This window comes from Rhincodon typus, chromosome 24 (assembly GCF_021869965.1).
Source record: "Rhincodon typus isolate 14 chromosome 24, sRhiTyp1.1, whole genome shotgun sequence".
Taxonomy (NCBI): domain Eukaryota; kingdom Metazoa; phylum Chordata; class Chondrichthyes; order Orectolobiformes; family Rhincodontidae; genus Rhincodon; species Rhincodon typus.
The window spans coordinates 8,284,224-8,309,696 of NC_063355.1; the positions used below are offsets into that span (position 1 = coordinate 8,284,224).

The 25,473-nt window shown below is 41.5% G+C and overlaps 1 long non-coding RNA gene across 1 annotated transcript; it reads right to left on the minus strand.

Moving 5' to 3' along the window:
- Positions 1-1,082: 1,082 nt before the first annotated feature.
- On the minus strand, positions 1,083-24,689 carry LOC125485925. Its single transcript, XR_007264629.1, has 4 exons — positions 24,592-24,689; positions 22,718-22,907; positions 5,354-5,415; positions 1,083-1,286 (listed from the first exon to the last, which is right to left on the minus strand). It is a non-coding gene; the product is annotated as an uncharacterized LOC125485925 (long non-coding RNA).
- Between the last annotated feature and the right edge of the window lie 784 nt (positions 24,690-25,473).

The window sequence follows — 25,473 nt, forward strand, 5'->3', positions numbered from 1 at the left end:
ATTGGCAGGGGAATTGAGTTTAAGAGCCGCGAGGTTATGCTGCAGCTCTGTAAACCCCTGGTTAGACCATACTTGGAATATTGTGTTCAGTTCTGGTTGCCTCATTATAGGAATGATGTAGAAGCTTTAGAGAGGGTGCAGAGGAGATTTACCATGATGCTGCCTGGACTGGAGGGCAGGTCTTATGAGGAAAGGTTGAGGGAGCTAGGTCTTTTCTCATTGGAGCGAAGAAGGATGAGAGGTGACTTGGTGGAGGTGTACAAGATGATGACAGGCATAGATAGAGTGGATACCCAGAGACTTTTTCCCAGGGCAGAAATGAGTATTAGGAGAGGGCATAATTTTAAGGTGATTGGAGGAATGTACAGGGGAGATGTCAGAGATAGGTTCTTTACACAGAGAGTGGGTGGGTGGAATGTGCTGCCGGTGATGGTAGTGGAGTCAGATACATTAGGGACATTTAAGCAACTCTTGGATAGGCACATGGGTGAGAGTAAAGTGTAGGGTATGCAGGGTAGTTTGATCTTAGAGTAGGATAATAGGTTGGCACAACATCGTGGGCCGAAGGACCTGTACTGTGCTGTACTGTTCTATGTTCTACACTTCAGTACTTAGTCACTTTAAGTTGACTACTTCTATATGTTTCCATCACATAGGGTCAATCTGAGTGATTTAATGAAGATCCAGTTTTGGCTGGTTCTTGATGAATCTGTTCTTTCAATGCAAGCTTTGGGGAAAAAAACACACTTATGGCTCGCACATTCAGAAGTTAAACAATCAATCTCAGTTTAATGCCAACTACAAACTAACTTATGTTTTTACAAATTAAAGATTTAGATTCTCTTATCCAACAAATGCACACACTCCGTCCCAACTTGAACTGAGTTTGCTAGCTGAATTTCTCTATCTCAGTCACCTCCACCAAATCTAAAAATCATTTCTCAATGTTGATGCCTTACAAATAATATTGTAGGGTTCTGGCAGATTTGGAATGCAATCAACTGCAATATGAGTAACAAACACACAATATTTGTCAAAAAAACATTTATTAGTAAAACTATAGTACAAGTTCAGTTGAGCAGTCAACAGAGGCATTGAATGTAAGAAAGTCTCTTCACAGTTTGAGTACTTTAATTAAATGTTTACACAAGGCATTCATCCACCGAAAGGGGAGAGGAATGTGCTCTTGCTTATGTTGTGGATAAGGGGTTGTGTGCTATCGGGTGATGATTTCTCTACCTGCAGGACTGGTCATTCTTCATTGGACTGGATACTGCAGGATTAACCTGAAACAGAAGGTCAGCCTTAATTACTAGCACCAAATACACTTTTCCCATTCTTGTGTCCTCTCTTCACACTGTACCACTGCAAGGTCATGAATACTGAATGCAAAGACAAGCAGATGTCAACAGCTGATTTGATTTAAAAGTAAATCCTACTAATGAGTTACTGTCAGGGTCATTGAGATCTCAAGTCATCAAGCTTTTCATTATTTCAGCATCATAATTTACTTGCAGCGCTGGGGTGGCTTCAGCAGCCCAGGTAAGCAGCAAATTGTTTTGAGTATGAACTTAGACAGTGAAGGCAGTAGGGCAGGTCACAGTCTGACCCCATCCCTTCCTCACACCAGCAGCTTCCATCTGAACTCAGTGGGCAGGAAAGGTGACTGCTTTGGCTCAGGGGACTGGGAATTCATCACAACCCAGCTAAGGTGAGCTAACTCAAGCTGAATCTGGGACGTTCCAGATCACCGAAAGTTGCCACCCCGGTTGATAGCGTTGTTAGGTTTTATTGGTAGAGGGATTGAGTTTCGGAGCCATGAGGTCATGTTGCAGCTGTACAAAACTCTGGTGCGGCCGCACTTGGAGTATTGCGTACAGTTCTGGTCACCGCATTATAGGAAGGATGTGGAAGCATTGGAAAGGGTGCAGAGGAGATTTACCAGGATGTTGCCTGGTATGGAGGGAAGGTCTTATGAGGAAAGGCTGAGGGTCTTGAGGCTGTTTTCGTTAGAGAGAAGAAGGTTAAGAGGTGACTTGATAGAAACATACAAGATCATCAGAGGATTAGATAGGGTGGACAGTGGGAGCCTTTTTCCTCGGATGGTGATGGCTAGCACGAGGGGACATAGCTTTAAATTGAGGGGTGATAGATATAGGACAGACGTCAGAGGTAGGTTCTTTACTCAGAGAGTAGTAAGGGCTTGGAATGCCCTGCCTGCAAAAGTAGTAGACTCGCCAACTTTAAGGGCATTTAAATGGTCATTGGATAAACATATGGATGATAATGGAATAGTTTAGGTTAGATGGGCTTCAGATTGGTTTCACAGGTCGGCACAACATCGAGGGCTGAAGGGCCTGTACTGCGCAGTAATGTTCTATGTTCTATGTCTCTCATCATGAAGAGAATTTGAGCATTGCTGGAAAAAAAGCGACATTTTGTCAAAGGTTTTCAATTGTACTCATCAGGACAATCCATAATAAGCACCAACATAAAGGGAGAACAGCATTTATACTGTGATCAGCTTTGGGCCCCTTGTCTAAGGAAAGATATATTGAAGGCAGTCCAGAGAACGATCGCTAGGCTGATAGGTATGGAAGGAGTGTCTTGTTATGAGAGATTGAGTAGTTTGGACCTATACTAATTGGAGTTTAGAAGAATGAAAGGTGACCCTATCGAAACATACAAGATTGTTGGCGGTCTTGACAAGGTCGATGTGAAAAGATTGTTTTCCTTTGTGCGAGAGTCTAGAACCAGAGGGCATAATCTCAGAATATGAGGTTGCAAATTTAAGACAGAGATGAGAAGTACTTTCTTCTCTCAGAGGTAGTGAATCTATGGAATTCTTTACCTGAGAGTAAGGTAGGGGCTGGGTCATTAAGGCTGAGGTCGACAGGTATTTAAATCAGTAAAGGAATCAAGCATCATAGGCAAAAGGCAGGAACTTGGAATTGAATATTAGCATGATCTCACCGAATGGTAGAGCAGGCTTGATGGGCTGAATGTCCTGCTTCTACTCCTACATGTTATGGTCGTATGAAAGGCTAACTGGTTAGCGACTGGACACTGATTGGTAGAGGCATCTAATATCTTGGCAACAAATCCACACTTTCCTCTGATACAGTGTAAATGTCATTTCTCCCCTTGTCGTTTGGTATTTCCTGTGTGTTTTTGATGAGTGCAAGAGAAAATGTATCTATTTTCAACAAAACTCAACTTCTATATGACCAAATGACTGTATGAAGAGGACTGCTAAAAGTGGAGAAAAGCAGAATTTTTTTTTACACAGTAAGTTGTAGATTGGAATGTTGAAAGGCTGGTGGAAACATATTTAATAATAACTTCCAAAGAGAACGAGATAAATATCTGGAAAGGGCTATGGGGAAGAGCAAGGGAATTAAATGCTCTTTCAGAGAACACAGATACAAAGGGCTGAATGGTTTCCTGTGCTGCATGATTTTATAATTGTACCAGAAGTATTACTTACTCACTGCGAAGGATCAGGAGAATTACTTTCTTTCAACTTTCTATTTATATCTATCACCTCTTTTTGGATCTGACAGCCCTGCATATCTTTCCTGGGCTATAGCTGCAGGTGTGATCTATACCTGCTGTCCTTTTCAGTTCTTTTCTGGCACTAGATTCTGAGGAAATGCAGAGGATCATTCCATTCACATTCCAGGGTTTCCCATGTCTTCTGGGAAAATCCCTGCTCTTCAGCCTGTATTTTGTTTTGCCATCACTTCCGATTACCATCCCTGACGCCATGTGAATGCCATCCCATGGAATCCTCTCCTGTTCTTCAGTGGTTGCCATGCCAATCTTAGAGAGAGATTGAGGGTGAAAGAGAAAGAGAGGGAGAGTGAGAAAGAAAGATTTCAGAAGAAGTGGCGCATTGATCTGATTGATGTCTGTGGAGAGTAGTCAGCAGATGTAAGGCCTAGAAGCATAATATAATGACTATAACTAGAAATAGCTTATTGTGGTCCTTGGGAATGGGATCTGATTCAACGTGGTGATAAACAAAAATTGTTAATTAAACTCCAGTAAAATTGGATGACAAGCAGGTGTACTCACCTTCGTACATAAAGGTCACAATTACTCAAAAACTTACATCAATAATATCTGATGCAGCTTTTGAAAATGAAAATGGTGTTTACTGACTAGTCAATTGCTCAGCCACAGAAGCACAGGACTGGAATATGTCATGCAGCTACTTTGATGTTCAATTACATCTTGGCTGATACACATTAATTCCATTTACCCACATTGATTCTGTAATCCTTAACAGCTTTGTCTAATAAAAGTCTACCAATTTCAGCACAGCTCCATCAAAGGCCACCAAGTTTCACTTATATTCAGAGCTTAGAAACTGTAATGAATGGTAATCTTGATCTATAAGTCCAAAGCTTGTATCAAGCACTGAATAAGGAAAATTCAAAGAAAGCTGATCATTTTTTGACCCTGTATGGCTGTATGCAGCACCAGGAACAGTTAAAGGTGCTACAAAGCACAATTAGCAGGATATCCTATGGGGAGAGATGGAATCAACTGGACTTGTACTCACTAGAGTGGCTCTAATAAAAACAGCTAAAATTCTAACAGGGCTCGACAGACTAGATGCAAGGAGGATGTTTTCCATGGGGAGTCTAGAACCTGGAGATACAGTCTCAAGATACAGAATAGACCATTTAGGACTGAGATGAGGAAAAATGCCTCCACTCAAAAGGCAGTGAACGCGTGGAATTCTCCAGCACCGAAGGCTGTGAAGGACAAATCACTGAAAGATAAACCTTTAGATTTTAAAGGCATCAAGGCGTATGGGAAAGTGGGAATATGGCATTGAGGTAAAGGATCAGACATGATGAAACTGAATGGTACAGCAGGCTTGAAGGGCAGAATGGTCAACCTCTACACCTGTTTGTGTATTTCTATGTTTTATGCATAGGTTTCCAGAAACTACCCTTTGATTTTGGGTTCATGTGTGTAATTTTTCACAGAATCCAGGCAATTTATGTGTGGAACTAGAACAGCTTGCAAACAGGCAGAGAGAGAAGATGACTGCAGCAGTTATGTTGTAGTCTGGGAATAGCTTTGAAGCACAAAGAGTGAATTTGTCAGGCACTATCGATCAGAAGCAAAAAGGTCGATCAGAACCAAAGAATGTCAGATTTTGGAGTCATTGAGCAAGGAAGCGAACAAGCCCATGCTTGGGCTGGGATGTTCTCAATCGTTAGGTGTTGAAGGGTTGCTTAGCTGAATGCTACCGGAAGGATGCCACAAATATCCCAGTGCAGCAAACAGTGGGAACACTGAGGGCAATCAAAGAGAATTTCTGAGAGCGGTGGCACACCTTTATTTAATCCCAGGTGAAGTGAAGGAATCCTCAAGATCCCGCAAAGCACAGGAGAGCTCCTGGATGGAAATAACAGTAGAATAAATAACATACTGTTGAGACTTTCAGACTTAAAAAGAACTTTTATGAAATACATAACGTTAAATTCATAGTACTTTCTTTGCTTAACTCTCTTACACAGTAAAAGCTTTTGTTAAAATGTGACACCTTGTGGGATAATTCTTTCAGTTAACAACTAGGGGTGGCATGGTGGCTCAGTGGTTAGCACTGCTGCCTCACAGCACTAGGGACCCAGGTTTGATTCCACCCTCGGGCGACTGTCTGTGTGCAGTTTGCACATTCTCCCCATGTTTGCGTGGGTTTCCTCTGGGTGCTCTAGTTTTGTCCTACAGTCCAAAGATGTGCAGGCTAGGTGGACTGGCCATGCTAAATTACCCGTAGTGTTCAGGGATGTGTAGATTAGGTTGGTTATTGGGGGATGGGCCTGGGTGGGATGCTCTGAGGGTCGGTGCAGACCAGTTGGGCTGAAGGGCCTGTTTCCACAGTATAGGAATTCTACAATCTTTTTAGAAATGAATGGTCCCCTTAAGAGCGCAGCAAATTTCAGAAGAAGGAGGCGATACTGATTAGGAAACCCATAGGTTACAAAATACAAGCCATATGGTCTATTGTGCTTGTGCTGGCTCTTTGAAAAAGTGTTATAATTCGTTTCATTCTCTGCATTACCTTGTGATCTGCATAGCTTATGAATTTGATCCAGAAATGGTGAATGGAGTTACAGAGAACAACAGATGCCCCACTGACTGGAATAATATTGAAACAGTCTGTGATTAAAAACCTTGTATTAAAATTAAAATTTCATATTAAAACCTTGCCCTGAACAGCTAAGTCAATGACTAATGGGATTAAAACCACTATAAATTAACTTACTTAAGACAGCAACAGTCAACAAAGTAGTAATATCAATCCTTTGGATTTGGCTGTTCCTGCAACTTGACATCTTAAATAAAAGGTCAACATACCAGCCCCAGAACCTTCAAGCCCTCCTGATAACAGCACTGTCTCATATTCATTTAAAATTACATCCCTAACTAACATTTAGGTATTCTGGGAAGGTAACATAGTGACAATCTTTCTAAATTAGTATGTGAGAATTGTAAACTCAACCCTATCACAGCACTTTGAGAATTTGAATTGAGCTTAAAAATCTTATGTTATAGACCTGATAACTGTAAAAATTACCATGAAGCTATTGGATTGTCTTAAAACAAAATCAGCTGGTTCACTAATCATAGAATCCATACAGTGCCTAAAGAGGCCATTCGGCCATCAAGCCTGCACCAAGCCTCCGAAGAGCATTCCACCCATTCCCAATCCTCACCCTATCCCCGTAACCCTGCATTTACCATGGCTAATCCACCCAGCCTGCACAGCCCTGGACACTACAGGGCAATTAGCATGGCCAATCCACTTAACGTGCATATCTTTGGTCTATGGGAGTAAATCAGATCGCTCAGTGGAAACCCACGCAGATGCAGGGAGAAAGTGCAAACTCATACAGGGAGTCACCAAGGGCTGGAATTGAAATTGACTCCCTGGTGCTGTGAGGCAGCAGTGCTAACAAGTGTACTACGTGCTGCCCATGACCTCTGAAGCAGGAAATAATTTTCTCTTACCGAGCTAAACTTAATTGTGATTTCAGTCCACTTCAATAAAGTTGACTCTGAATTGTTTTCTGAATGCCCTAGTAAGCGACTCAATCATAAATTACTACAGAAAAGGAGACAACAGCCTCATCTCTGGAAAACACAGGATGCATAATAAATGCTGGCCTTACCAGCAAAGCCCACATTCCTGCCATTTCAGACAACTCCAGCAGAATGCCATCACCAAACACATCATCCCCTCACTCCCCCATCTACATTTCACAGGGATCGTTCCCTCCGGGACACCCTAGTCCATTCCCCGACCATCAACATCATCCCCCTCCCTTCCCATGTAATCACAGAAGCTGCAACACCTGCCCCTTCACCTCCTCCCTGCTCACCAGCTAAGGGCCTAAACAGTGTTTCTGGTTGAAGCAGCATTTCACCTGTACCTCCTCTAATCTTGTGTATTGCATTCATTGCACCAAATGTGGCCTAGTCTAGATTGGAGAAACCAAACACAGACTGAGTGACTGCTTTGCAGAACACCTCAGGTCTGTGTGCAAGCAGGACCCCAACCTTCCCAAAACCGGTTATTTTAACACAGCGTTCTGCTCACATGCCCACTTGTCTGCCCTCAGCATGCTGCAGTGCTCCAGCGAATCACAGTGCAAACTGGAGGAACAACATCTCATCTTCAGACTAGGCACTTTACAATGTTCTGGACTTAATACTGAGCTCAGCACCCTCAGATTGTGAACCCACTCCCATTCCTTCCCTTTCTTTTAGCTTTACTTATTGCATTCTTTGTCACCATGTCCTCTTCCCCCTCTTCCCACCCCAGTGGGAATGTCTGTTCTTTCCAGTTTGACAATTAGACACAGCGTTATTCTGCCATTCTCACATTCCAATTGCTTAATCTGAACTATCAACATCATTTCTCCCCCAGCACTCCAACCCCCTACCTGACCCACTATTGAATAAATGCTGTCCCCTCCACACTTTAGCTCTAATGAAGTCATCTAGATCTGAAATTCCAGCTTGCTCTCTCTCCATGGATGCTGCCTGAACCACTGTGATCTCCAGCAATTTTTGTTTTCAGTACACATTCCAGCATCTGCAGTAATTTGCTCATATAAGAAAAAGATCCTTCACTTTATTCATTGTAATTTACCACTTTTTGGTTTCACAATCTCTTCCATGAAAGTTCTCCCTGCTCTCCTCTGTCCCCACTCTTTCCTTCACAGGGTTGGGCACATCCAAAGAGAAGAGAACATAGAAATTGTACAGATTCCAAGACACTCAGGTATGGGTAGGATGTGAAAGCATTGGAGAGAATGCAGGAACAATTTACAAGTTTGGATCCAGGAATGGGAAACTTCAGTGATGAGGATAAATTGAAGGCGTTGCGACTATTGACCTCGGAGACAAGAAAATTAAGAAGTGACTTGATAGACGTTTTCAAAATCATGAGTGGACTGGATAGATAGGGGGAAGCTGTTCCTGCCCGTAAAAAAAGAACAAGAGGGCATATATATAAAGTAATATGAAAAAGAAGCAAAGGAGATGTGAGAAAAAAAACCTTTTTCCACACAGCAAGTAGATAAGGTATGGAACGCACTGCTTGGAAAAATGGTGGAGGCAATTCAATTCAGGCATTCAGGGGTGCATTTGATGATTATTTGGATAGAAATAGTGTGCAAGGCTATGTGGGAAAGGCAGGAGATTGGCACTAAGTAACAATGTGCATTTGAAGAGCTGGTTCAGGCACAATGGACCAAATTGTCTCCTTCTGTGCTGTATCAATTCTGTGACACTCACCTCATCAGTTCCCTCATTCATTCAGAGCTTCTCTGACAACTGGTCCTTGCTGTCTTACTATAAAACCAGAGACGGGTAAAGAGTTCTCAGCCATGGAGATTACAGGCATATTCACTTTCTCAACTAACAGCTAACAAATAGCTATGCATTGTACACAAAACATTTCTGATTCAGACAGCTTCATTCATTTGATTTAAAGGATAAATATAAATGCATGCAGTTAAAATTATGCTCTGGTGCCATATGTAAATGGCTGGACTTTGCTGTAATGGAATTCTGGTTTTGAACAACATGATTAATGGGTGAGACATCAGATGGTTATTGGGACTCACAGAACTGGCAAACAGATAGCAAAGAGGAGGTGTAACTTTAAAACTGACACGCTAATATGTTAAGCAGAATGTATGCAGAAACACATATCCACACAAAGCATAATGTAAGTCTAAATCACACATTACAAAAGGTTGTTGATGGTAAGAGGTTAGTGCTAGGGTTCAACTGAACATTTTAAATTTGATAGCCTTTTGTTAGATATTAGAGGATATGAAACCAAGATGGGTAAGTTGGAGTTAAGGTGCACATCGTTCATGGCCTAATTTAATGACCTATACTTGTTCCAAGCTCCTGGTGTTTAAAAAATAGAAAAAAACAGAACTTGTCAAAGATTGTGAATTTGTCTATCTCACTGTCCTGTTGTCAGGAAAATAGCCTGAGATGGCACAGTCCTCTGATAGAAACATCACTTATATCCTTGGACACTGTTCTGAGCAATTACTTACTCTACAGCCCTGTGCCAAGTAAAATAAATGGCCAATACCCTGTCAATCTACATAGGTATTGATGCTAATATGCAATTTTTTGCAAGTTGTATATCAACCTTCCAAGTGCAGTAATCCAGCAGAAGTGTCTTGTACATATTACTGAAAGTATCAATGCTTGCAGCAGTTAGTCTGCAAGCTCGAGTTTTTAGGTTAGGTTAGTTTCTAGGCTGCATGATAAGATGTTTCAAGATATAATAAATCAAGCTGTTGCTGCTTTACCATTTGAAACTTGATAACTAAGAGCCTTAAATAAAAACAAACAGCAAAAGAATTACCTTCTCCAGTAGGTCACACACATTTAGCTACCTGATATACTAAGATACAACTGTATAGTGTAGTGTGGTCGGCGGGCAGTGCACTCTCATACCTCGAATGGGATCCAGATTGTAGAATAAACAATCAGGCTGCTGAATGCACAAGCAGCATGAAGAACTGTACCATTCCTCGCCACCTCCAGCAGGATATCTCCACAAATACAGCTTCCCAACCCTCTATTGTCAGCATTCTGCAGGGACAGTTCCCTTCACGGTATCCTGGTTCACTCCTCCATCACTTCAAAGACTTCCTCAATGATATGGCACCTTCCCATGCCATCACAGAAGGTGTAAGACCTGCTCCTTTACTCCCTCCCTCCTCACTGTCCAACGGCCCAAATACATCTTCCAGGTGATGTAGCATTTCACTTGTACTTCTTTCAATCTAGTCTACTGTATTTACTGCTCACAATATGGTCTCCTTTATATTGATGAGACCAATCGCAGCTTTGTGGAACACCTCCACTCTGTGAGAATGAGTCCAACCTTCTAGGAGCTTGCAATTTCATCTCTGATTGCCTTAGAGGGAAAGTACTGTGTCAGAGAGTGGGGATAAAGGGGTCTTTCTCAGGATGGCAGCTGGTGACAAGTGGTGTTCTGCAAGGGTCAGTGTTGGGACCACAACTTTTCACTTTGTACATTAATGATCTAGATGAAGGAACTGTGGGTATTCTGGCTAAGTTTGCAGATGATACAAAGATAGGAGGAGGGACAGGTAGTATTGAGGAGGTGGAGAGGCTGCAGAAGGATTTGGACAGGTTAGGAGAGTGGGCAAAGAAGTGGCGGATGGACTACAACGTGGGAAAGTGTGAGGTCATGCACTTTGGTAAGAAGAATAAAAGCACAAGCTATTTTCTAAATGGGGAGAAAATTCTGAAGTCTGAAGTGCAAGGAGACTTGGGAGTTCTAGTCCAGGATTCTCTCAAGGTAAACTTGCAGGTTGAGTCAGTAGTCAGGAAGGCAAATGCAATGTTGGCATTTATTTTGAGAAGATTTGAGCATAAAAACAGGGATGTACTACTCAGGCTTTATAAGGCTCTGGTCAGGCCACATTTGGAGTATCGTGTGCAGTTTTGGGCCCCATATCTCAGGAAGGATATTCTGGCCCTGGAGCGGGTTCAGGGGAGGTTCACGAGAATGGTCCCAGGAATGGAAACGTTCAAGGACTCTGGGACTATACACATTGGAGTTTAGAAGGATGAGGGGGGATCTAATTGAAACTTACAGAATACTGAATGGCCTGGACAGAGTGGATGTTGGGAAGATGCTTCCATTGGTAGGACAGTCTAGGATCTGAGGGCACAGCCTTAGAGCAAAGGGAAGACCTTTTAGTACGGAGATAAGGAGAAACTACTTCAGCCAGAGAGTGGTGAATCTATGGAATTCACTGCCAAAGAAGGCTGTGGAGGCCAGGTCATTGATTACATTTAAGACTGAGATAGATAGGTTCTTGATTATCAAGGGGATCAAGGGTTACGGGGAGAAAGCTGGAGAATGGGGTTGAGGAACTTATCAGTCATGATTGAATGGCAGAGCAGACTCGATGGGCCGAATGGCCTAATTTCTGCTCCTATGTCGTATGTCTTATGGGTATCCTAGTCTGGTTGTCCAGTTAGTGTTTAACACAGAGACTCACTGGCTATAAATAAAGATTTAAAAGGCTGTCAAAACATATATTTAAAGTTTTAACGTGGTTCTTCCATGACGTCCAACATAGTTTAATCGTGCCAAATATGATAAAGGGAAATGGGAAGTGGGTAAAAACTCACTGGAAGAAGAGGCTCAACAAATAGCCTCATCCTCAATGATGGGGGAGCCCAGCACATCAGTGCAAAAGATAAGGCTGAAGCATTTGCAACAATCTTCAGCCCGAAGTGCCAAGCGGACGATCCATTTCGGCCTCCTCCATGACAGACAACAGTCTTTAGCCAACCTGATTCACTCCATGTGATATCAAGAAATGCTGCAGGCACTGGATACTGCAAAGACTATGGGCCCTGAAAATCTTCTGGCAATAGTATTGAAGACTTGGACTATGTGCCCCTAGCTAAACTGTTCCAGTGCAGCTACAATACTGACAACTACCCGACAATATGGGAAATTGCCCAGGTATGAACTGTACACAAAAAACAGGAAAAATCCAACCCAGTCAATCACCAACCCATCAGCCCCCTACTCTAAATCATCGGTAATGTGATGGAAGGGGTCATCCATTTTGCTATCAATCAATATCTGATAACAGCACTTTCCCCGATTCCCAATTACTCTATTTTTGCTGGGGCTCCTTGATATGACTCTTGGTCAAGTACTGTCTTGATGTCAAGAGCCTTCAATCGAGGGGAAAACTTTCTACTGGTTGGATTCATAGCTAGTACAAAGGAAGATGGCTGTAGTTGTTGAGGTCAATCATTTCAACTCCAGGGCATCTCTGCAGCAGTTCCTAAGGTTAGTATTCTGGGCCCATCCATCTTCAGCTGCTTCATTAATAACCTGCCCTCCATCATAAGGTCAGAAGTGGGGATGCTTGCTGATGATTGCACAATGTTCAGCACCATTTGCGACTCCTCAGATACTGAAGCAGTCTCTGTTCAATGCAGCAGGACCTGGACAAAGTCCAGGTTTGGGCTGACAAGTGACAAGTAACACTCACACTGCACAACTGCCAGGCATCAACATCTCTAACATAAGAGAATCTAACCATTGCCCCTTGATAACCAACAACATTACCACTGCTGAATCCCCCAACTATCAACATCTTGGGGTTTACCATTAACCAGAAACTGAACTGGACTAGCCATATAAATAGTGTGGCTACGAGAGCAGGTCAGAAGCTACAAACCCTACAGCAAGTAGCTGACCTTCTGAACTCCCCAAAGCCTACTCACTATCCATAAGCTCCAAGTCAGGAGTCTGATGGAATACTCCCCACTTGCCTGGATGAGTGACATCATCCAGGAGAAAGCACCTACATGACTGACCTTGCACCCTCAGATGTTCAATCCACCCAACACTCAGCAGCAGCAGTGTGTACCATCTACAAGGTGCACAGCAAGAAAGGATCCTTCAAAAGCATCTTCCAAATCCACAATCACGACCATATAGAAGGACAAGAACAGCAAATTCATGGGAATACTGCTTGCAGTTCTGGTCTCCCTGCTATAGGAAGGATGTTGTGAAACTTGAAAGGGCTCAGAAAAGATTTACAAGGATGTTGCCAGAGTTGGAGGGCTTGAGCTATAGGGAAAGACTGAATTGGCTGGGGCTATTTTCCCTGGAGTGTCGGAGGCTGACGGGTGACCTTATAGAGGTATATAAAATCATGAGGGGCATGGATAGGGTGAATAGACAAGGTCTTTTCCCCAGGGTTGGGGAGTCCAAAACTAGAGGGCACAGATTTAAGGTGAGAAGGGAAAGATTTAAAAGGGACCTAAGGGGCAATGTTTTCGTACAGAGAGTGGTGCGTGTATGGAATGAGCTGCCAAAAGAAGTAGTGGAGGCTGTTATAATTACAACATTTAAAAGGCATCTGAATGGGTATATGAAAAGGAAGGGTTCAGAGGGATATGGGCCAAATGCTGGCAAATGGGACTAGATTTATTTAAGATATCTGGTCAGCATTGAGGAGTAGGACTGAGGGGTCTGTTTCTATGCTGTACAGCTCTATGACTCTGACCTACAATTTTCTCTCAAGCCAATCTTGAATGTCACTGGACAAAAGTCCTGGAACTCCCTCTCTAACAGCTTTGTAGATGTGTCTACAACCAAATTGCACGCAGCAATTCAAGAAAGCAGCTCACCTCCACTTTTTCCGGGGCAATCAGTGATGGACAATAAATGCTAGCCCAGTCAATGAAACCCACATCCACTGAATAATTTTATTAAATGAAAGCTGTTAACTCAGGCTATATCATCAGTACATACTAATGCTGTAGATTGTATTGCCTCGTGTTGTAGTTAATAATGATGACTACACCTTTTGTCTGTACGTACATAAGGGAGTATCAATCATGAGAGAGACAATGTTCGCGTAACATTCTCACTAAAATTGGACTAGTTTTATATTTATCTGCCTTGATTACAATAGTCATGTCTGTATATACATTTGTAAAAACATTTTTTCATTTTATTACACAAACTTAAGCACTTTGAAGGATAAATTTATGACCAATCAAATCAAAACAAATTGCAAGGTGATTGAGTTTTACAGCACTTTAAGGAAATTTTGCAATAAGGTCAATGTTTTCATTACACTTAGATGTTCTTGCAGTAAAGTCTTGTGCATAGGATTACATGAGTAGCACTGGCCAACTTTTGTGATAATTTTGGTAAAAATCTTATTAAAATTGAACTATTTACGAAGATACATCATATTTAATAATGATTTAAAGATGTCTTCTAAATGATTATGAAGAATGTATTTCAAGCTCTAAGGATCTCGATTTTTCTTCTGAAAGAAAGCTCAACAGAGAGAGACATTCCAATTTTTTTTAGAAAATACTTGTGAAACTAGGCTGTTATCTCGGACAGAATTCAGAAGAATTTTTGGTTTGTTTATTAGAATCATAGAATCCCTACAGGCCATTCAGCCCATCAAGTCTACCCTGCCCCTCTGAAGAGCATCCCATCCAGACCCACCCCCTACCCTCTCCTTGTATTCCCTGTGGCTAATTCACCTAGTCTGCATATTCCTGGACACTATGGGCAATTTAGCATGGCCAATCCACCTAACCTGCACATCTTTGGGCTGTGGGAGGAAACCGAAGGACCCAGAGGAAACCCACACAGACACGGGGAGAATGTGCAAACGCCACACAGGGACTGGAATTGAACCCTGATCCCTGGTGCTGTGAGGCAGCAGTGCTATATATTTCCTGTTTCCCGGGCAAGCTGCATTTGCAATGATTCCAAAGATATTGTCTATGTTGATGACAGTCTTCTACACATTTGAGAATGCCAAACCAAAAGCAATCTGAACATTCAACACCGTGTCCATTTTTAAACCCTTCAAGAGCTGAAATTTATTGGCATGAAGTGTTTTTTCTCAAATTGCATCTCTGCAGAAAGAAATCCATTTTTCCTCTTATCTTATGCAAATAGTTGCATATTTGCTTCAGATTATATGAGAGGTAAACATTTATATTTCCATATTGAAACTAAGTGTATTCACCAATTTTGCATCTTCATTGAATACATTTTGGTTTACAATAAATGATCAATTTTGTGTTTATTGAAGAAACCTGATTGATGGATCTTTTTATTTTAAGTCTTACATAGAGAAAGCATATAGTTGCCTTGACATGAATCGGGTGAAACTATTAAATTTATATTGTGACTCTTGGACAAGTGGAACTAGAGACAGACAGTGCACTGCTCCCACCTCAATTGTAAAACCAATCATGATGGCCGTCCACAATGATCAATATTTCTAAGAATTTCCAAGTCTTCTGCCTTACGTACCAAAACAGTTCAATATATTTGAATAGCATCAGGGATTTTACAAACCTTTAATCATAGGACAAATATTCTGGGTAGTGTGCAAGGTTTCCTATAATCTTTATGCACGCATGGATGGGCATGCAGCAACTAAAAAAAACCTCACACCTTCGTCATCATTCTTGGCTGTATGACTTCTGTTCTGCTTTAAATATATAATTCCGACTACACAGAAGTCCACACAGGCACAACAAAATTTACAGGGAACTTAGTAGTAGGGTAGTATTGGTATTGTTCAATATAGTAATGTAGCACTATCTTGGGTCGCAGCTCTGTGTCTCGTTTTAAATCAATCAACTGTTCTTTTTTATTCTCCCTTTAATCTACTGGGTCCTACAGCTGAGCTCTATTGGCTCTCTCTTCTCACTTTACAAATTTTCCTACGTAAGGGGGAGGTGATGGCCTAGTGGTATTATCACTGGACTATTAATCCAGAGACCCAGATACTGTTCTGGGGTCCCGGGCTCAAATCCCACCACAGCAGATGGTGGAATCTGCACTCAATAAAATATCTGGAATTAAGAATCTAATGATGACCGTTGCCGATTGTCAGAAAGACCCATCTGCTTCACTAATGTCCTTTAGGGAAGGAAACTGCCATCTTTACCTAGTCTGGCCTACATGTGACTCCAGACCCAAAGCAATGTGGTTGACTCTTAAATGCCCTGGGGGGGTGCAATTAGGGATGGGCAATAAATGCTGCCTGGCCAGCAATGCCCTCATCCTATGAATGAATTTTAAAAAAAGCCCTATAGGCAATAAATAGTTTGTTTCTAAAATAATTTCCAAGTTCTTAATCTGACCTAGTGCATCCATTATCTTCTGAACAAACTGCCTGTTTTTAACCAACGCCTGGATGATTTGATGGCATTGCGTAGGTACTTCTGTATTAATTTTCTTGTCTGTTATCCTAGACGCTTCGTGACTGGGTGGAATAATATTTGCATAATTTGTTCATTGTCTGGATGTTTTGCTTTATCAATGAGTTGCTCAACAGAGTTGATGTAGGTTTGGGATCCGTTGGACTATTAATAACATTCTTAGTTTCTGATGTAAGTGAGACTGCACTACCATCACACAACTCAACTTTTCCTTCTTCCTGTTCTTTTGTCCTTTCTTCATTGGAAGCTCTTTCTGAGATTATCCCACTGGACACTGAATTGGAAGTGGTTGGGAGGTACGGTGATCACACCACTTCAAAAATGTACAATATTGTTAAATCTGTTTGCTAGTTTTTCTTCTAAATATCTTAGCAATGATCACATTTATATTTCTAAAGTCACTGTACTCTTTTTAGACATAAGCTGCACAAATAATACAGCCACTTGCTTTGACAAGGTTGACTTTTTTTAACATCGATGACCTTCTGAGGTTTACTAACTTTTCTTTTGGCATTCATCACCCCTTCATTCTAAATACCTCATGTGGGGTCAAATCATGCTGGTTTTTGAACCTTTCATCACAGACACTATGTGAAATAACTCCCTTGGTTACAATGTCCAGGTTCTCAGCAGACCAATTAGTGCAGTGGCATGCTATGGAGTTATAGTCACTTGTCCCATTCTCACATTTGTTACACATAGTTAAAATTCTACAGATAGAAGTTTGTTTTATCGATGTCTCCCGTGAGAAGTGAGCAAATAATAAATTTCATTACATGATACGAAAGCAACATATTCACTCGGTTGGTGAATTCTGATGCTAATTCTACTGGAGACGTAATGGCCTAGTGGTATTACCGCTGGACTGTTAATCGAGAGACCCAGGTAATGTTCTGGAGACATGGGCTCGAATTCCACCACAGCAGATGGAGGAATTTGAATTCAATAAAAGAAAATCTGGAATGAAGAGTTTAATCATAGAATCCCTACAGCGTGGAAACAGGCCCTTCGGCCCAACAAGTCCACACTGACCCTCAGAGCATCCCACCCAGACCCATCCCCCTTTAACCCCTTCTAATCTACACATCCCTTGAACACTACGGGCAATTTAGCATGGCCAATCCACCTAACCTGCACATCTTTGGACTGTGGGAGGAAACCAGAGCACCCGGAGGAAATCCACGCAGACATGGGGAGAATGCGCAAACTCCACACAGACAGTCGCCCAAGGCTGGAATCGAACCCAGATCCCTGGCGCTGTGAATGAGCAGTGCTAACCACTGAGCCACCATGTCTCCCTGAATGACCATGATTGTTAGGAAAAACACATCTGGCTCACTAATATCCTTTAGGGAAGAAAACAGCCATCCTTACCTGGTTTGGTAAACCTGTGACTCCAGACCCACAGCAATATAGTTGACTCTTAACTGCCTCTGGGCAATTAGGGATGGGCAATAAATGATGGCTTAGAAAGCGATGCCCTTATCCCATCAATGCTATTATTTGAACCTAAAACTGGTGCTGACTTGGAAGGAACCACAATGCCTTCATTGTAGGGGTTTTCTCTTCATATGGGGTTAATAAATTTTAATTTATTAGTATATTTGAAAATACTAAATTCATTACTAGTACTGAAAATATTAATTGAACCATATAAAAAAATTTCATGTTCGAGTTGTAAAACGTCAGATAAAATCTGACGATGACAACAATAGCTTCATAATCTAACTTGTCATGTCCTTGGGATTATCGTTCTCCTGATATACATTATCTACACTGCTAATTGGTAGGCGGGTCTCAGTTTCTTCCCAGTCAATATCTTCACCACCTTTCTAGAAGGTCTTCTGAGGCCATCCTGTTCAGTTTGAGAACAAGAGGACATAAGAATGGAAACCCTTATATTGGCAGGTGCGGTTTCAGCTACCATCTGAGAGGACAACTTAAAACATTTACTCTTCATGGCTATCAGGGCAAATGGTGATTTACTAGAATGGGGATGTTGCTTGCATCCCAATTGGAGCAGATCATACCTGAAGGACTATCCCTTTTCTTTCCTAATGTTCGATAAAATCCTTCACTCTGTGAGGAATTGATTTCTGCAAATCAGGCCACCCAAATTGATTACATTTACCATTCATTTTCCTGTCACACAGGTTCAGTCCAGGTCAGTGAAAATCAAGTGAATTTGAGGTAAGTTCTTGATATAACACAGTTAAAACCATGATCCAGGTTTGACACCTGCCCAACATTACAAGCGAGTCCATGGAGAGGTATATTCCACAACAAGTCAGAAATAATTTCAGACTATTCCTGCCATAAAATGTTTAAATCCATGCTCCCATTCAGTTTAAAATATCTTTAAGTATTAAGTTTTGGCAGGCTGCATGTGGGGTTTGACATTCAGTTTCTGGCATCAGACTGCACTACAGAGAGGACAGGTTGAATAGGCTGGGCTGAGTAGAGAAGATTAATGGCTGATGTAATTGTGCTGTTACGATGATGACAGGAATTGATAGGGTGGATAGAAACTGTGATTGAGGTGCCCAGTGTACCCAAATACCCCCACTAAAAGGAGTTAAAGAGTTAAAGGACTAAATGTGGGCTCAAAGATTGAAGTAGGAGGAATGGGTTTCAGTTCGTGGGGCACTGGCACCAGTACTGGGGTAGAAGGGAGCTGTTCTGGTTGGACAGGCTTCACTTGAATGGTGCTGTAACCACTGGAGTTGACTGGGAAAGGAGTTTAGCAGAAGGATGCTTGATGAACAATGAAAAACCTTTAAAAAAATAGTTTATGACTCATAGCAAATATATGTCTTAGAGAGGAAGAAAGGTTCTAGGAAAGGGAAAAACAAATCATGGTTTACCAAGGCAACTGTGATGATACCAAATTCAAAGAAAATAACAACAAGGTGGCAAAGATTAATGGAAAAGCACAGGATTGGGAATGCTTTTAAAAAAAACCCCAAAAAATGACTAATAAATAACGAATAGGGAGAAAATAAATATTGATTGCAAACTAGCAAGCAATATCAAACAGAGGTAAGAGCTTCTTTCAATATATAAAAAGGAAGAGACAGGCCATAGTGACCCTGAGGGAGTAAGGCTGGAGACATAATAATGGGGAACTAGAAAATGGCTGAGGTGTTGATTTATATAAATACTTTGTATCAGTCTTAATGGTAGAAGACACCAAAAGCATTTCAAAACTACTAAATAATGAAGATGAAAAGGGGAGGAGAGAAAATAAGTATAAGTATCACTAGAGATAAAGTATTAGGAAAACTAGTTTTGCCAAAGGCAGATAGATCCCCTGGACCTGATGGATTTTGGTGAGGCCTCTTCTGGAATACTGTGTCTAGTTCTGATCGCCCAGTTATGGGAAGGATATTATCAAACTGGAAAGGGTTCAGAAGAGATTTACCAGGATGTTGCCAGGTATGGAAGGTTTGAGTTATAAAGAAAAGCTAGATATGCTGGGACATTTTTCCACCGGAGGATAGGAGGTTGAGAGGCGACCTGAAAGAAGTTTATAAATAATGAGAGGTATAGGTAGAGTTAAAGGTAATTGTCTTTTCCCTAGTATGGAGGATTTCAAGACTAGGGGGCACATTTTTAAGGTGACAGGAGGGAGATTTAAAAAAGACATAGGCAATGTTTTTTTACAGAGGATGGTTCGCATGTGGAATGAACTTCCTGTGGAAGTGGTGGATGCAGGTACAGTTACAATGTTTAAAAGGCATTTGGATAAGTACATGAATAGGAAAGGTTTGGAGGGGCATGGGCCAGGACCAGGTAGGTGGCACTAGCTTAGTTTGAGATTATGTTCAGCATGGACTGATTGGACTTTGGGGTCTGTCTCCATGCTGTATGACTCTATGACTATTGCTGGCCGTGGTGCTGAATTCAACCAGGAACTGCTGCCCCAGGTATCCATTTCCGAAGGTTTACTGAGTAAAGAACAATTATGAAAACAACTCACCAGATTATTTTGGCTAACCTCAATTCCAAATTCAGCACAGGATAATTGAAAAATAAAGAATTTTTGGGCCAAAAGATAAGAATCAATTTTTTGTATGAGTTTGGCTTTTACTCGAGTATGTATGGCATTGTACAAACATACAAATTGGGAGAAGTTAGCAATTTGGCCCCTTGAGCCTTTACTGCCAATTGGAATGATCATGGCTGATTTGATAGTCACGTCTACTTTGCTGTCTACTCATGTTAACGTTGACTCCCTTGTCAGTCTAGAATCTGTATAACCAAGTACTAAAACTATTCAATGATCCTGTCTCTGAGGATCAGAATTCCACAGACATCTGACTCCCTGGAAGAAAAATATCCCCCCTGTAAGAATGGTCCAAAAATTAGAGTCTGGCCATTCTAGAGTGTTGTCAGGAAGCACTTCTTCACACAAAGTCTGTGGAAATCTCCAACTCTTTCTCTGTACAAGGTGTGGAGGCTAGGTCAATTGTAAAAATCAAAACTAAGGCATTTTCTTTTATTAGGTCAGCATATTAAGAATATGGAGCAAGGTGGGAAAATGGTGTGAACCAATGTACACTTAAATGCTGAACAGGTCTGAGTGGTTGAATAGCCTACTCCTATTTTCACCTCAAACTAAACAGATCTTTGTGCCCCGATGCAAGATCTATCTATCAATGACATACAGTTTTGAAAGAAATCCTTAGATCTACTGCAAGTATGCAGCATGAGAACATACAGAGTTTATGGCCCTTGAGGACAGAACATTCAGATGCCTTGAAATTCATTGGTGACAAAATGACAACATTTATATATACTGCGCATTTGAGATTTTTTTGAGCAATTCATTCCTGGGATGTGACCATCGCTATTACTGTTTGCTGCTGATCCCTAACTGCCCTGTGAATTGGATGGTTTGCAAGAGGCATTTCAGAGAGCAGTTAGCAGCCAACTACATTGCTATGGGTCTGGAGTCACATGGAGAGCAGACTAGGTAAGAATGGAAGATTTCCTTCCCTAAAGTGAACTTCCCATGACTGAACCAGATGGATTTTTACAATGAATCAACATTAGTTACAAGGTTGCTATTGGGCTGGCTTTTAATTCCAGATATTTCATTAAATTCAAATTTCCCCATCTGTCATGGTGAGATTTGAACCCATGTTTCCAGAGCATTAGCCAGAGTCTCTGGATTACTAATCCAGTGACATTTTCATTATGATGTTGCCCTCCCCCCTCCAATTGCTTTAATCAGGTCAATATTGTTATATTGTGTGACAACCAGAACAGTAAAAAGACAACTAGGTGCACTGGGTCTTTATTTACGCAGCAATTTCCATGTTCTTCTGAAACGTATAACTCACCCCTACAGGGAACCGAGCACTAAGCAGTAAGTGAACCTCCTGTAGTTTGTTCACAATTACTTTACAATATGAAACAATTTGTCACTGGCCATTTACCCTTGCCCATGAGCCCTGGTATTATTGAGCAACAAAATCCTAACACTCAGCTGGTGATGGAAATGATTTCCTGTTATCTGAGATAAAGCATAAATTCTTCTAATGTCCCATTCCTCTAATAATAGCCACCAAGAGAAAACTTTCCCTTTATGTTTATGGCAATCAGAGGAGATCTCCATTTCTGGTATTTGACATGTGTCTGTGATTAACTGTTGGAGCTGTTAGCTATTCCTTGTCACAGATTTGACTGAAGTAGGACAGACAGTTGTGCAATGTCCTAATTGTGCCACATACATACAATACATGTCAGGAGGTCATCCAGAATTCTCTCATTGGGCAGCTTCTTGAGTATGTGTTTAGATAGAATGGTGAGCACAAAACTTAGTGCAAAAATATAGTTGGCAAAATAAGGTCTTTTCAATGGCATGCAGTGGGAACCTACTTTTAATGCATTAGCATGTTATACAAACTCATTAAATCATCATTTTGCTAGATTAAATGGTACTTTTGGAATTAGTTCTGCAGTAAATCCTTCAGATTTATGACTGGTTAAAGGTGACATACAGCAGATGAAGTCGTCTTCCTGGTCATTGTGGACTGAGCAGGAGCCACCTTTCTTCTCCTGGGAAGCTTTCTTGAATCCCAGGAGAGCAGGCATTGGTCCACAGAGATTGAGTTGTAGCAGTGGAAGAGGGATTGAGCTGACTGACCGGAGGAGGAAGGAGGGGCCATGGCAGGCGTATGAGGGTTTTTGGGCAACAGAGGGAGGAATCTGCACTGCACAGATCTGAACTGATCAATACCTGCAGGCTGGAGACAAAGCATGGTTGTAGGGAGATTCAGGGGTGGGAAGGGCAGGTCAGGGAGATGGAGAGATGGTTGAGGTTGATGGAGGGAAGATCATTAGAAATGATCAGGAGAAGTCTGGCTGAATTTGTTCTTACCTCCCTGTCATTGAGATCAATTTCTGTTGAGATCAGCTAGTTGAGCTCAGGCTGGTGGTTGAACTTACAATCTTCCCGGTTCTGTACAGTCTTGTTGCTCATCAGGCTGCTCAATGAACAACCCAACAATGAATGTCAGTGACATACGAAAGAAGGGCGGTTGAATAGTCCTGGAGCAGTGTACTGCTTTCTGAAAGAAAAATAAACCAAAACAAACAGAAAAATAAATAAAACAAGGGGCACAGTTTATAATCTGGATTGCTGAATTCAGTGTTGGGCCTGGAAGGCTGTAAAGTGCCTAACTGAAAGAACAAGTGTTTTCCTGAAGCTTACATCGAGTCTCATTGCGATAATGCTGCAGGCCAGCATGAAGTGAAGAATTTAAATGGCAGGCCACTAATAGCTTGGCATCATATGTGCGTAGAGAATGGAGGTGTTTCGCAAAGCTGTCACCTAATCTGCATTTGGTGTACCCAGTGCAGAGGAGGCCACATTGTGAGCAGTAAATACAGCAAACCGAAAAAAGGATAGTACATTGCGGCTTCACCTGGAAGGAGTGTTCTGGGCTTTGGATGATAAGGAGAGAGGTTTATTTACAGGTTAGTTCCTGGATTTTATTTTTTACGTGTTTGGGATGTTTCCTATACTCGACTCAAGTTTGAATAACATCTGGTTGATCTTTACTTAGTTTATTGGTCACTTGAAATCCTGCATTGAACCAAGATGCTTGTAATCTGGTAATCTGGCAGGGCTTGGTTCAGGAATTGAGCACCATAAGGTGAACAATGCCTGTGCTATCCTTCCTCCCTGGACATGTGCAATTGGTGTTTCAGTAAGTGCAGGTCCCTCATCTACCCCAGCCTCTAAAGTATGGGCTGTATCAGTTTCTAAATTCTGGGTGTTTCTTCTTCTTTGCAGTCTTCTTCCTCTCCATTTTCTGTTTGGGATAGCTCAGTCCTTAGGTATATGATTTTTATTTTCTTTTAGCACGGCAGGGTCTACCCACTCATGACGCTGGGTCCCCAACCGATGCACGCAGCCAATGAAAAGCATGGGTAGAACTGGTTGCACTTAAAACAGCATGAATGCCTTGCAGCGATCTCCCTGCCAGGAGTTATCCATTCAAATCTCTCGGACTTTGCAATGGAATGCTGCAATTGTGGCACATTTCACATTCCCTTAATCCAGTCACACTAAGCACTAAGAGGTAGCAAGAACTGCAGATGCTGGAGTCATGGACAACACAGTGTGGAGCTGCAGGGGCACAGCAGGCCAGGCAGCATCAGAGGAGCAGGAAAGTTGATGTTTTGGGGCAGGAACCTTCTTCCAAGTTGCATTTCATTCACTTTCATTTCCTTTATTGTAAGAATTAATTGATTTAAAAAGAATTCTTTCATGGGATGTAGGTGTCACTAGCAAAGCCAGTATTTATTGCCCTTGAACTAAGTGGTTTGCTCCGTAATTTTAGAGGGTAATCAAGAGTCAACCACATTACTGTGGGTCTGCAGATGCTTGCAGGTAAAGATGGAAGATTACTGAATTGGAAGCATCTTTATGACAATTGATAATAGTTTCCATGGTCACCATTACTGAGACTAGTTTTCATTTCTCAACTTTACTAACCAAATTCAAATCCCACCTTCGGCTATGGTGGGTTTTAAACCTATGCCCTCATGGCATTAGCCTGAGTTTCTGGATTACTGTTCCATGGACATTACCATTATGCAACCCAGATCTCAGAAAATTAGCCTCGTGATGTTTGTTCTGTACCTTAAGAAAAAATAGGCAGAAAACAAAGAAACTGAGCAACAGAACATACATAAGACGCCAAATGATACCAGAGAGCTGTGGAACATCAAGTGAAAGAAAGATACCTGTTGGCTTGTTAGCAATCATCTCTGTGAGCAAACTGCAGTTCTTCTCCAGTTAGTTAAGGCTGTTTTATAAAATCTTTTTAATTGTTTTCTCAATGCTCTTCAACGTTTGACCAACCTGATTCCTGCTAATGACCTAAATGTAGAGGAACAAAAAAGATAAATGAGAATTTGGTGGGTCATAGAACATATAAACAGGCCACTAACCACGATAATTCTAGAACTTTCCATTTCTTTCTTTATCATGTACTTGCCTAGCTTCCCTTTAAATGAATCTATGCTATTCACCTCAGCGCTACCTTTTGGCATTCAATTCCACTTTTCCGTCAGTTGTAAAGTAAAAGGTTTTTCCTCCTTTTCCTATTGAATTTAGCAGCAACCATTTTGTATTAATTGACACATTACGTCTGAAACAGGTTCACATGTATTGTCTTCATTGTCAAAGGACAACTTTAACTTATATGGATTCTTCCTCATAGCTCTTTTCCCATTTTGCGCGACACTGGGTTAATTATCAGCTACAAGTGTAAGAACTTTGACTTTGACCCTGAAGGAGATTCTGTTAAATTGACCATACAGTTCAAAACAGCTTTCGCTCAGGTCATCCATTAGCAGCTTATTTCTGACTTCTCAAAATATTGTGCCTCTTTGAAATGCTTTTATTTGAAATTCTAACACCTAAATGCAGCGTACTCAAATTTTGAAGATAAAACAACCCACAAGTCCTGGTCTTACTCATTGTACCAACATACTTAGTATCAAATACAAAGAGTCTATAACACCTGGGATAACAAGGTGCAGAGCTGGATGAACACAGCAGGCCAAGCAGCATCATAGGAGCAGGAAGGCTGACGTTTCGGGCCTAGACCCTTTCTGAAGAAG